The sequence below is a fragment of the Rattus norvegicus genome, chromosome 7 (genome assembly GCF_036323735.1).
Source record: "Rattus norvegicus strain BN/NHsdMcwi chromosome 7, GRCr8, whole genome shotgun sequence".
In the NCBI taxonomy this organism is placed as follows: Eukaryota; Metazoa; Chordata; class Mammalia; order Rodentia; family Muridae; genus Rattus; species Rattus norvegicus.
Genome location: NC_086025.1, coordinates 20,541,076 through 20,552,933, shown reverse-complemented (window position 1 = coordinate 20,552,933; position 11,858 = coordinate 20,541,076). Strand labels below are relative to the sequence as shown.

Below are 11,858 nucleotides of genomic sequence, written 5' to 3'. Positions count from 1 at the left end.
AGGATTGATTCCCTTTCCACATCCATTCTGCCTGTCTCTGGTTTGGTTTTTTTTTTTTGGGGGGGGGGGTTGAGTCAGCTGATATTGAGAGATATCAGTAATCAATGATTGTTAATTTTGTGCCTGGTGGTGTTGGTGTTGGTGTTGGTAGTGTGTGTGTGTGTGTGTGTGTGTGTGTGTGTGTGTGTGTGTGTGTTTTCCTTCTTTGTCTTACTGGTGTAAGATTATTTCCTATGTTCATTGGGGTAGTAACCTCCTTTGGTTGGAATTTTCTTTCTGGTACCTTCTATAGGGCTGGATTTCTGGATATTTATATATATATATATATTTGAATTTATCATGGAATATCTTGTTTTCTCCATATATAGTGATTTTAGATATAGTGGTGGTTTTGCTGGGTACAGTAGTCTGGTCTGGCATCTGTAGTTTCTTAGAGTCTGCAGGATGTCTGTCCAGGCCCTTCTGACTTTTAGAGTGTCGATTGAGAAGTTGGGCGTAATTCTAAGAGATATGCCTTCATATATTACTTGGCCTTTTCCCCTTGAAGCTTTTAATATTAATGCTTATTTAATTATTATTTAATATAAGAATTCTATATAGTTAGTGTTTTAATTATTATGTGGCAAGGCGGCTTTTTTTTTCTGGTCTAATCTATTTGGTTTTCTGTAAGATTCTTGTGCATTTTTAAGCATCCCTTTCTTTAGGTTAGAACATTTTTCTTCTATGGTTTTATTAAAAAATATTTTCTGGGCCTTTAAGCTGGGATTCTTAATATTCTTAGGTTTGGCCTTTTCATAGTGTCCTAGATTCCCTGGATGTTTTGGGTCAGGATACTTTTAGATTTAACATTTTCTTTGTCTACTTTTTCTGTCATACACCTGAGTCTTTCTTCCATCTCTTACATTTTGTTGTTGATGCTCACAACTGTAGTTCCTGCTCATGTATTAGATTTTCCATTTCCATATTTCCCCCAGTTTGTTTTCCTTATTGCTCTTATTTCCATATTTAGGCTGTGAATATTTTGACTTGTTCCTTTCACCTTGTTTTTTTCTTGGCTTTCATTAAGGGATTTATTCATTTCCTCCAATTTCCTTAAGCAATTTCTTCACTTTTTAAGGACCTCTATCATCTTCATAAAGTTGGCTTGAAGGTCTTTTCCCTGTGCTTCAGCTGTGTTGGTATAATCAGGGCCTGCTGTAGTAGGATAGGTGTGTGCTGGTGCCCTTATGTTGCCCTGGCTGTTGTGTTCTTACACGGGCATCTAGGCTTCTGGGTTTGGGGTGTATTTAGATCTGGGTACAAATTTCTGGCTTTTTTCATTGGATGGATATTTTATTCCTTAGTTTCTGCTTCTCCGATCTTCCAGCCTATGTATCCTGTGTCTGAGCAAAGGGGTCTCCACCCAAGTCAGGGGCTGATCTTCTGGTGGCCAATCAGGGAGTCTCTGCCTGAGATGGGGGCTGAGATACTGCAACAAGAAGGGGCTTGGACATAGAGTCCACGGACAGTGGGGGAGGTGTGCCTACATGGTCTTCTGACAGGTGTGGGCTGTGGTTGGGCAGTGTCTGCAAAAGAGAACCAAGAAAGTGGGGAAGGTCCATGGGTGGCTGATCTACCTGGTCTTCTGGCTCATTTTATTATTCTTAGAGGGCATTCACTAAACAATTCAACTGTGATTTTTATTTGATGATCATAGATAGCTAAGGGAGAGTATTTTAGCTATAATAAATATCTCTTTGCTAGAATTTGTTTATGAAGCCATATACATAGGATTTGACATGACGATAATTAATGATGGAATCTGCAACTTCACAACTACAGACCATTTCAGTTTTATTGATTTGTGTATTAAGTTTTTCATTTATTTTCCAGGTTTCACCATGCAACTGTAGCTGTGCTTGGAGCTCTACAGGTAGACCAGGTTGCTCTCAAACTCACAGAGCACTACCTGCCTCTGTCTCCTGAGTTCTGGGATTAAAAGCCTGAGCTACAAGGTCTGACCTCAAGAATTTGTTTGTTCATATGGAGAGATGGCTCAGAGGTTAAGAGCACTGTCTGTTCTTCCAGAGGTCCTGAGTTCAATTCTCAGTAACCTCATGGTGGCTCACAACCATCTGTAATCAGATCTGGTGCCCTGTTCTAGCCTGCAGGCAGAAATTTATATGATGTATACATAATAAATAAATTTTTTTTAAAAAAGAATTTGTTTGTTTGAAACAGGGTTTCTCTGTATAGCCCTGGCTGTCCTGGAACTTTCTCTGTAGAGCAGGATGGTCTAGAACCCAGAGATCTACTTGCCTCTGTGTCCTGAGGGCTGGGATTAAAAGCACGCACGGCCACTGCCTGGCTATAAGAATTTTTATGGGGTTGGGGATTTAGCTCAGTGGTAGAGCGCTTGCCTAGCAAGCACAAGGCCCTGGGTTCAGTCCCTAGCTCCGAAAAAAAGAAAAAAGGAAAAAAAAAGAATTTTTATAATTATTATTTCCATAAAAACACTTGAAAAAATGTTGGGCATTAAAAAGATGGTTGTTGGGGCTGGGGATTTAGCTCAGTGGTAGAGCGCTTACCTAGGAAGCGCAAGGCCCTGGGTTCGGTCCCCAGCTCCGAAAAAAAGAACCAAAAAAAAAAAAAAGATGGTTGTTTAATAACTATTTTTTAAATTATGATTTCAAATAAACACTTTAATGCAGTAAGCCTTGCTAAGTGTTGAGTTCATTAGACAGTGTTCATCTTGAATTTCACCCACATTGCCTTATTTTTAGAGACCTTGGGTCTGAGTCCTTAAGGCTACATTTTGGAAACTAACATTAACATAAAAATCCAGGGCAGTACCTGTGTACTGTGTGGCTGTCTCACATTGAGATGAGTCGCTCTGTCTACAGGTGTGGAATCTAACAATGCTGTCAAGTTTGCTTACCCATGCCTTCTCTTCAGTCACAGTGCTTCCAGAGGGAAAGGCTATCCTGATCAGAACACAATACGTGTACCTCACTTCAAAGATAAGTGTACTTTAGGTATGCAAATTTCTTACAAGACATTTGACTTCTGGTGCATATATAAAAACCTTAAAAGATTATTTACTTGGAGTGACTATCCTGTTGAAATTGTGGATTATAATTAACTTTAATCAAAATGCTTGAAATGGTGCTTGAGCATGCATGCTTGGGAAGGAGAAAGTGAGAAAGCTGAGATGCTGGGCTCTGTCACCAGCTGCATGTGTAAACAAAGACAGAAGTGACTGAGTGGGATGGACAGTGGTGGCACCGTATGCCTTTGATCTCAGCGCTTAGGAGGCAGAGGCAGGTGAATCTCTCTGAATTCGAGGCCAGCTTCCAGCACAGCCAGGACCACACAGAGAAATACTGTCTCAAAACAACCGAAAGGAAGAAAGAAAGAAAGAAAGAAAGAAAGAAAGAAAGAAAGAAAGAAAGAAAGAAAGAAAGAGAAAAAGGAAGGAAGGAAGTGACTATAATTTAGTATGGATTGTGGATATAGTTCTTGATATTTTAAAGCATGAATATGTTTGTATGTTTAGAAGCTTTCCTTTAAAATGTATTTTTAGCCCTCAATCTAAGTTTAATAAAGTTCGTTCTTTTCCTCTGAGAAGGGAGGGGGCTCCCTCTGGGGAAACAACCTACCTTGGTACCTTGAGTCACTGCAGAACTAGGCGTCCTCTCCACTGAGGCCAGACAAGACAGCCCAGTTAGGGGAGCAGTTTCGACTGGCAGGCAGCAGAACTGGGGTAAGACCCCACCCCAGTTGTTGGGGGACCTGCATGAAGAAGAAGTTGCACATCCGCTACATATGTGGGGAAAGGGTAGGCCCCGCCCTCGTATGCTTTTTGGCTAGTGGGTCAGGCTCTGGGAGCCCCCAAAGGTCACTAGATTTTTCTAAGTATAAAGGTGCTGGCTTATCCTTGTTCGGTTTTGTTGCTTTGATGATCCAAGCTATGACACAGGGGCTGTGTGACTGGCATACTCTGGGGAAATTGACTAGCATGGCCCAGAGTCTTGGAAAAGCTAGTTGTTCACTTGGAGAAGAAATGACTAGACTCATGTAAGGTAAGGAAGGAAAGTAGGTCAAGTCACCCCTGATATAAATTTCAGCTTAGAAAGATTAATGTTGGCTTCTTCACACTCATATAAGGGTGGGTTGGTTGCCACTTTCCTTCCCAGTCAATGTGGGACAGACGTTGAAAGGTACCTTAAAAGAATCTTTACCATCCTTGCTCATTTGCTTCTGCAGACTTCCTGAAATTAGTGTTTTGAGCTAGTGGAAATCTATCGTCACTGGCTAGGAAACTTGATGTAAGATGCTAGGTATGCTGAGCTTTTATCTGTGGCATGAAGGCCATGCCCTTTAGAGAGCAGACTTCAATGCCTAAAGAAGACGGTCGGCAATTGCTCACCAGCAGAGGCCAAACCAAGAAGCTCTCTACCTCCAAGTTCATTTGGAGAGCTTTCTTGCTAGGAGATCACAAAGAAAAAGCAAATCCTTAAATAAGTAAGTCAATTCTCAAGGTAAGCAACCGTGTTCCTTCTTTACAAACAGCTGCTGCACATGGGTGACTCGGGGTTAGTTTTGAAAGACTGGTTTTTAATAAGGCTCCATTTTGATGGTTTTCACCAATTCCCATTTAGCTCTTTACCATTCTTACTGGCTGTTTTTTTTTTTTTTCATCTTTATTAACTTGGGTATTTCTTATTTACATTTCGATTGTCATTCCCTTTCCCAGTTTCCGTGCCAACATCCCCCTAACCCCTCCCCCCTGTCCCTTCCCCTCTATATGGGTGTTCCCCTCCCCATCCTCCCTCCATTACCACCCTCCCCCCAACAATCACCTTCACTGGGGGTTCAGTCTTGGCAGGACCAAGGGCTTCCCCTTCCACTGGTGCTCTTACTAGGCTATTCATTGCTACCTATGAGGTTGGAGCCCAGGGTCAGTCCATGTAGTCTTTGGGTAGTGGCTTAGTCCCTGGAAGCTCTGGTTGCTTGGCATTGTTGTTCATATGGGGTCTCGAGCCCCTTCAAGCTCTTTCAGTCCTTTCTCTGATTCCTTCAACGGGGGTCCTGTTCTCAGTTCAGTGGTTTGCTGCTGGCATTCGCCTATGTATTTGCTGTATTCTGGCTGTGTCTCTCAGGAGAGATCTACATCTGGTTCCTGTCGGCCTGCACTTCTTTGCTTCATCCATCTTATCTAACTGGGTGGCTGTATATGTATGGGCCACATGTGGGACAGGCTCTGAATGGGTGTTCCTTCTGCCGCTGTTCTAAATTTTGCCTCCCTATTCCCTCCCAAGGGTATTCTTGTTTCCCTTTTAAAGAAGGAGTGAAGCATTCACATTTTGGTCATCCTTCTTGAGTTTCATGTGTTCTGTGCATTTAGGGTAATTCCAGGATTTGGGCTAATATCCACTTATCAATGAGTGCATACCATGTGTGTTTTTCTATGATTGGGATACCATACTCAGGATGATATTTTCCAGTTCCATCCATTTGCCTATGAATTTCATAAAGTCGTTGTTTTTGATAGCTGAGTAATATTCCATTGTGGAGATGTACCACATTTTCTGTATCCATTCCTCTGTTGAAGGGCATCTGGGTTCTTTCCAGCTTCTGGCTATTATAAATAAGACTGCTATGAACATAGTGGAGCATGTGTCTTTGTTATATGTTGGGGCATCTTTTGGGTATATGCCCAAGAGAGGTATAGCTCGGTCCTCAGGTAGTTCAATGTCCAATTTTCTGAGGAAACTCCAGACTGATTTCCAGAATGGTTGTACCAGTCTGCAATCCCACCAACAATGGAGGAGTGTTCCTCTTTCTCCATATCCTCGCCAGCATCTGCTGTGGCTGGAGTTTTTGCTCTTAGCCATTCTGACTGGTGTGAGGTAGATTCTCAGGGTTGTTTTGATTTGCATTTCCCTTATGACTAAAGATGTTGAACATTTCTTTAGGTGCTTCTCAGTCATTCGGCATTCCTCAGCTGTGAATTCTTTGTTTAGCTCTGAACCCCATTTTTTAATAGAGTTATTTGTCTCCCTGCAGTCTAACTTCTTGAGTTCTTTGTATATTTTGGATATAAGCCCTCTATCAGTTGTAGGATTGGTAAAGATCTTTTCCCAATCTGTTGGTTGCCGTTTTGTCCTAACCACAGTGTCCTTTGCCTTACAGAAGCTTTGCAGTTTTATGAGATCCCATTTGTCGATTCTTGATCTTAGAGCATAAGCCATTGTGTTTTGTTCAGGAAATTTTCTCCAGTGCCCATATGTTCAAGATTCTTCCCCACTTTTTCTTCTATTAGTTTGAGTGTATCTGGTTTGATGTGGAGGTCCTTGATCCACTTGGACTTAAACTTTGTACAGGGTGATAAGCATGGATCGATCTGCATTCTTCTACATGCTGACCTCCAGTTGAACCAGCACCATTTGCTGAAAATGTTATCTTTTTTCCATTGGAGGGTTTTGGCTCCTTTGTCAAAAATCAAGTGACCGTAGGTGTGTGGGTTCATTTCTGGGTCTTCAATTCTTTTCCATTGGTCTATCTGTCTGTCTCTGTACCAATACCATGCAGTTTTTATCACTATTGCTCTGTAATACTGCTTGACATCAGGGATGGTGATTCTCCTGGAAGTACTTTTATTCTTGAGGATAGTTTTAGCTATCCTGGGTTTTTTGTTATTGCAGATGAATTTGGAAATTGTTCTAACTCTATGAAGATTTGGATTGGTATTTTGATGGGGATTGCATTGAATCTGTAGATTGCTTTTGGTAAAATGGCCATTTTTACCATGTTAATCCTGCCAATCCATGAGCATGGGAGATCTTTCCATCTTCTGAGATCTTCTTCAATTTCTTTCTTCAGAGGCTTGAAGTTCTTATAATACAGATCTTTTACTTGCTTGGTTAAAGTCACACCGAGGTATTTTATATTATTTGGGACTATGATGAAGGGTGTCTATTATTAGGGTTCCCTAATTTCTTTCTTAGCTTGTTTCTCTTTTGTGTAGAGGAAGACTACTGATTTATTTGAGTTAATTTTATACTCAGCCACTTTGCTGAAGGTATTTTTCAGGTTTAGTAGTTCTCTGGTGGAACTTTTGGGATCACTTAAATATACTATCATATCAACTGCAAATAGTGATATTTTGACTTCTTCTTTTCCAATCTGTATACCTTTGATCTCCTTTTGTTGTCTGATTGCTCTGGCTAGGACTTCAAGAACTATATTGAATAAGTAGGGAGAGAACGGGCAGCCTTGTCTAATCCCTGATTTTAGTGGGATTGCTTCACGTTTCTCTCCATTTAGTTTAATATTAGCTACTGGTTTGCTGTATATGGCTTTTACTATGTTTAGGTATGGGCCTTGAATTCCTGTTCCAGGACTTTTATCATGAAGTGGTGTTGAATTTTGTCAAATGCTTTCTAAGCATCTAGTGAAATGATCATGTGGTTTTTATCTTTCAGTTTGTTTATATAGTGGATTACGTTGATGGTTTTCCATATATTAAACCATCCCTGCATACCTGGAATGAAGCCTACTTGATCATGGGGGATGATTGTTTTGATGTGCTCTTGGATTCAGTTTGCAAGTATTTTATTGAGTATTTTTGCATCGATATTCATAAGGGAAATTGGTCTGAAGTTCTCTTTCTTTGTTTGGTCTTTGTGTTGTTTAGGTATAAGAGTAATTGTGGCTTCATAGAAGGAATTCGATAGTGCTCCATATGTTTCAATTTTGTGGAATAGTTTGGATAATATTGGTATGAAGCCTTCTATGAAGGTCAGATAGATTTCTGCACTGAACCCATCTGGACCTGGGCTCTTTTTAGTTGGGAAACTTTTAAAGACGGCTTCTATTTTTTTAGGAGTTATGGGGCTGTTTAAATGGTTTATCTGTTCCTGATTTAACTTTGGTACCTGGTATCTGTCTAGGAAATTGTCCATTTCCTCCAGATTTTCAAGTGTTGTTGAATATAGGCTTTTGTAATAGGATCTGATGGTATTTTGAATTTCCTCTGATTCTTTTGTTATGTCTCCCTTTTCATTTTTGATTTTGTTAATTTGGATACACTCTCTGTGTCCTCTCCTTAGTCTAGCTAAGGGTTTATCGATCTTGTTGATTTTCTCAAAGAACCAACTTTTGGTTCTGTTGATTCTTTTTATGGTCCTTTTTGTTTCTACTTGGTTGATTTCAGCTCTGTGTTTGATTATTTCCTGCCTTCTACTCCTCCTGGGTGTATTTGCTTCTTTTTGTTCTAGACCTTTTAGGTGTGCTGTCAAGCTGCTGATATATGCTCTCTCCTGTTTCTTTCTGCAGGCACTCAGAGCTATGAGTTTTCCTCTTAGCACAGCTTTCATTGTGTGCCATAAGTTTGGGTATGTTGTACCTTCATTTTCATTAAATTCTAAGAAGTCTTTAATTTCTTTCTTTATTTCTTCCTTGACCAGGTTATCATTGAGTAGAGCATTGTTCAACTTCCATGTATATGTGGTTGTTCTTCCCTTATTGTTGTTGAAGACCAGCTTTAGCCCGTGGTGGTCTGATAGAACGCATGGGATTATTTCTATCTTTCTGTATCTATTGAGGCCAATTTTATGACCAATTATATGGTCAATTTTGGAGAAAGTACCATGAGGAGGTGAGAAGAAGGTATATCCTTTTGTTTTGCAATAGAATGTTCTATAAATATCTCTTAAGTCCATTTGGTTCATGACTTCTCTTAGTCTGTCTATGTCTCTGTTTAATTTCTGTTTCCATGATCTGTCCATTGATGAGAGTGGGGCATTGAAATCTCCTATTATTGCGTGAGGTGCAATGTGTGCTTTGAGCTTAGTAAGGTTTCTTTTATGTATGTAGGTGCCCTTGTATTTGGAGCATAGATATTTAGGATTGAGAGTTCATCTTGGTGGATTTTTCCTTTGATGAATACGAAGTGTCCTTCCTTATCTTTTTTGATGACTTTTAGTTGAAAATCGATTTTATTTGATATTAGAATGGCTACTTCAGCTTGCTTCTTCAGACCATTTGCTTGGAAAGTTGTTTTCCAGCCTTTTACTCCGAGGTAGTGTCTGTCTTTGTCTCTGAGGTGTGTTTTCTGTAGGCAGCAAAATGTTGGGTCCTCATTGCGTATCCAGTTTGTTAATCTGTGTCTTTTTATTGGGGAGTTGAGGCCATTGATGTTGAGAGATATTAAGGAATAGTGATTATTGCTTCCTGTTATATTCATATTTGGATGTGAGGTTATGTTTGTGTGCTTTTCTTCTCTTTGTTTTGTTGCCAAGATGATTAGTTTCTTGCTTTTTCTAGGGTGTAGCTTGCCTCCTTATGTTGGGCTTTACCATTTATTATCCTTTGTAGGGCTGGATTTGTAGAAAGATATTGTGAAAATTTGGTTTTGTCATGGAATATCTTGGTTTCTCCATCTATGTTAATTGAGAGTTTTGCTGGATACAGTAACCTGGGCTGGCATTTGTGTTCTCTTAGAGTCTGTATGACATCTGTTCAGGATCTTCTGGCTTTCATAGTCTCTGGTGAGAAGTCTGGTGTGATTCTGATAGGTCTGCCTTTATATGTTACTTGACCTTTTTCCCTTATTGCTTTTAATATTCTTTCTTTGTTTTGTGCATTTGGTGTTTTGACTATTATGTGACGGGAGGAGTTTCTTTTCTGGTCCAATCTATTTGGAGTTCTGTAGGCTTCTTGTATGTTTATGGACATCTCTTTCTTTAGGTTAGGGAAGTTTTCTTCTATGATTTTGTTGAAGATATTTACTGGTCCTTTGAGCTGGGAGTCTTCACTCTGTTCTATACCTATTATCCTTAGGTTTGATCTTCTCATTGAGTCCTGGATTTCCTGTATGTTTTGGACCGGTAGCTTTTCCATTTTCCATTATCTTTGACAGTTGTGTCGATGATTTCTATGGAATCTTCTGCTCCTGAGATTCTCTCTTCTACCTCTTGTATTCTATTGGTGATGCTTGTTTCTTCCTTTGCTTTTCTATATCCAGGGTTGTCTCCCTTTGTGCTTTATTGCTTCTATTTCCATTTTTAATTCCTTCACCTCTTTGATTGTGTTTTCTTGGAATTCTTCTCTATAGGCTTTTTGTGATTCCTCTCTATAGGCTTCTACTTGTTTATTTATGTTTTCCTCCGTTTCTCTAAGGGAGTTCTTTATGTCTGTCTTGAAGTCCTCCATCATCATGATCAAATGTGATTTTAAATCTAGATCTTGCTTTTCTGGTGTGTTTGGATATTCAGTGTTTGCTTTGGTGGGAGAATTGGGCTCCGATGATGCCATGTAGTCTTGGTTTCTGTTGTTTGGGTTCCTGCGCTTACTTCTTGCATCACATTGTCTCTGGTGTTACCTTGCTCTGCTGTTTCTGACAGTGGTTAGACCATCCTATAGGCCTGTATGTCAGGAGTGCTGTAGACCTGTTTTCCTGTTTTCTTTCAGCCAGTTATGGGAATGAGTGTTCTGCTTTTGGGCTTGTAGTCTTTCCTGTCTACTGGTCATCAGCTGTTCCTGTGGGCCTATGTCCTGAGTCCACCAGGCAGGTCGCTTGGAGTGAAAAGTTGGTCTTACCTGTGGTCCTGTGGCTGAAGTTGCTCCTGGGGGGCTGCTTTTGGGCTCTCCGTGAGGGCGGCAACCAGGAGGGCGTGTGCCGCCTTTTCCCGGGGCCTCTGTGCACCAGGGTCCCAGATGGCGTTAGGTGTTTTCCACTGGAGTCAGAAATGTGGGCAGAGTGTTGTCTCTTCTGGCTTTCCAGGCATGTCTGCCCCTCTGAAGGTTTAGCTCTCCCTCCCACGGGATTTGGGTGCAGGGAGCTTTTGATCGGGTCCCTTCAGATCCGGGTGGTGTCTGGACCTCAGGGGACCTGCCACTTGAGTGCCCCTATCTTCCGGTTCCCGAGGCCCTATGCAGTGTCCTCTTGGGCTTGGGATGTGGGCAGGGGTGGGGAGTATTGGGGGTCTCTCCCGCTCTGCAGTCTCAGGAGTGCCCACCTGTCCAGGCGTTGAGCTCTCTCTCCCCAGGGGTTTGGGAGCAGGGACTACTGGCTGGTTTTTATGTGTAGATTTGACACAAGCTAGAATCATCAGAAAGAAAGGAGCAACAATTGATAAAAATCCCTCCATGAGATTCAGCAGTAAGGCATTTTCTTAATTAGTGATCAATGGAGAGGGGACCAGCCCATTGTGGGAGGTGCATCCATGGGCTGGTGGTCCAGGGTTTTATATGAAAGCAAGCTGAGCAAGCCACAGGAAGCAAGCCAGTAAGCAGCACTCCTCCATGGCCTCCAAATAAGGTTCCTTCTCTGCTGGAGTTGCTTTCCTGACATCCTTTGGTAATGAATAGTGATAATGGAAGTGTAAGCTGAATAAACTGTTTCCTCTCCAACTTGCTTTTTGGTCATGGTGTTTTGTTGCAGCACTAGAAACCCTAACTAACGTACCACTGATAAAGCTAATGCTGGGGTTTGAGTTGTTTGCCCCAAGGTTAGACAGAGGCTTGTAGCTGTCCTATTTTTCTATTTTATGTAGGTAACAGGAATAGTTCCTCTGTGGTGATTTATCAATATCCAGCTCCACTCTTTATTGAAGTGGGAATTTTTGGTTTTGTTGGAGACTCAGTTGTGTCATGTGATGTTTTCTGGAAGCTGTCTTATGAGATGATGTTTTGCTGAGGCAGTCATGGGGTATTTTTCTGAAAGCTGTCTGGTGAAAGGGCATGCATTGTTTTGCTGAAGCAGATGCTTGAGAGGATGCCTGATGTTTGGAAAGGGTATAAGTATAACCCAACAGTGGATGGCACTCTTGTATTGGTTCGCCTTGCTACTCATTGTTGGTCTTCATTGGGTT

The 11,858-nt window shown here is 41.1% G+C and overlaps 1 long non-coding RNA gene across 1 annotated transcript; it reads right to left on the bottom strand.

Moving 5' to 3' along the window:
- Positions 1–273: 273 nt before the first annotated feature.
- Positions 274–4,465, bottom strand: LOC134479851 (uncharacterized). Its single transcript, XR_010053650.1, has 2 exons — positions 3,639–4,465; positions 274–1,565 (listed from the first exon to the last, which is right to left on the bottom strand). It is a non-coding gene; the product is annotated as an uncharacterized LOC134479851 (long non-coding RNA).
- Between the last annotated feature and the right edge of the window lie 7,393 nt (positions 4,466–11,858).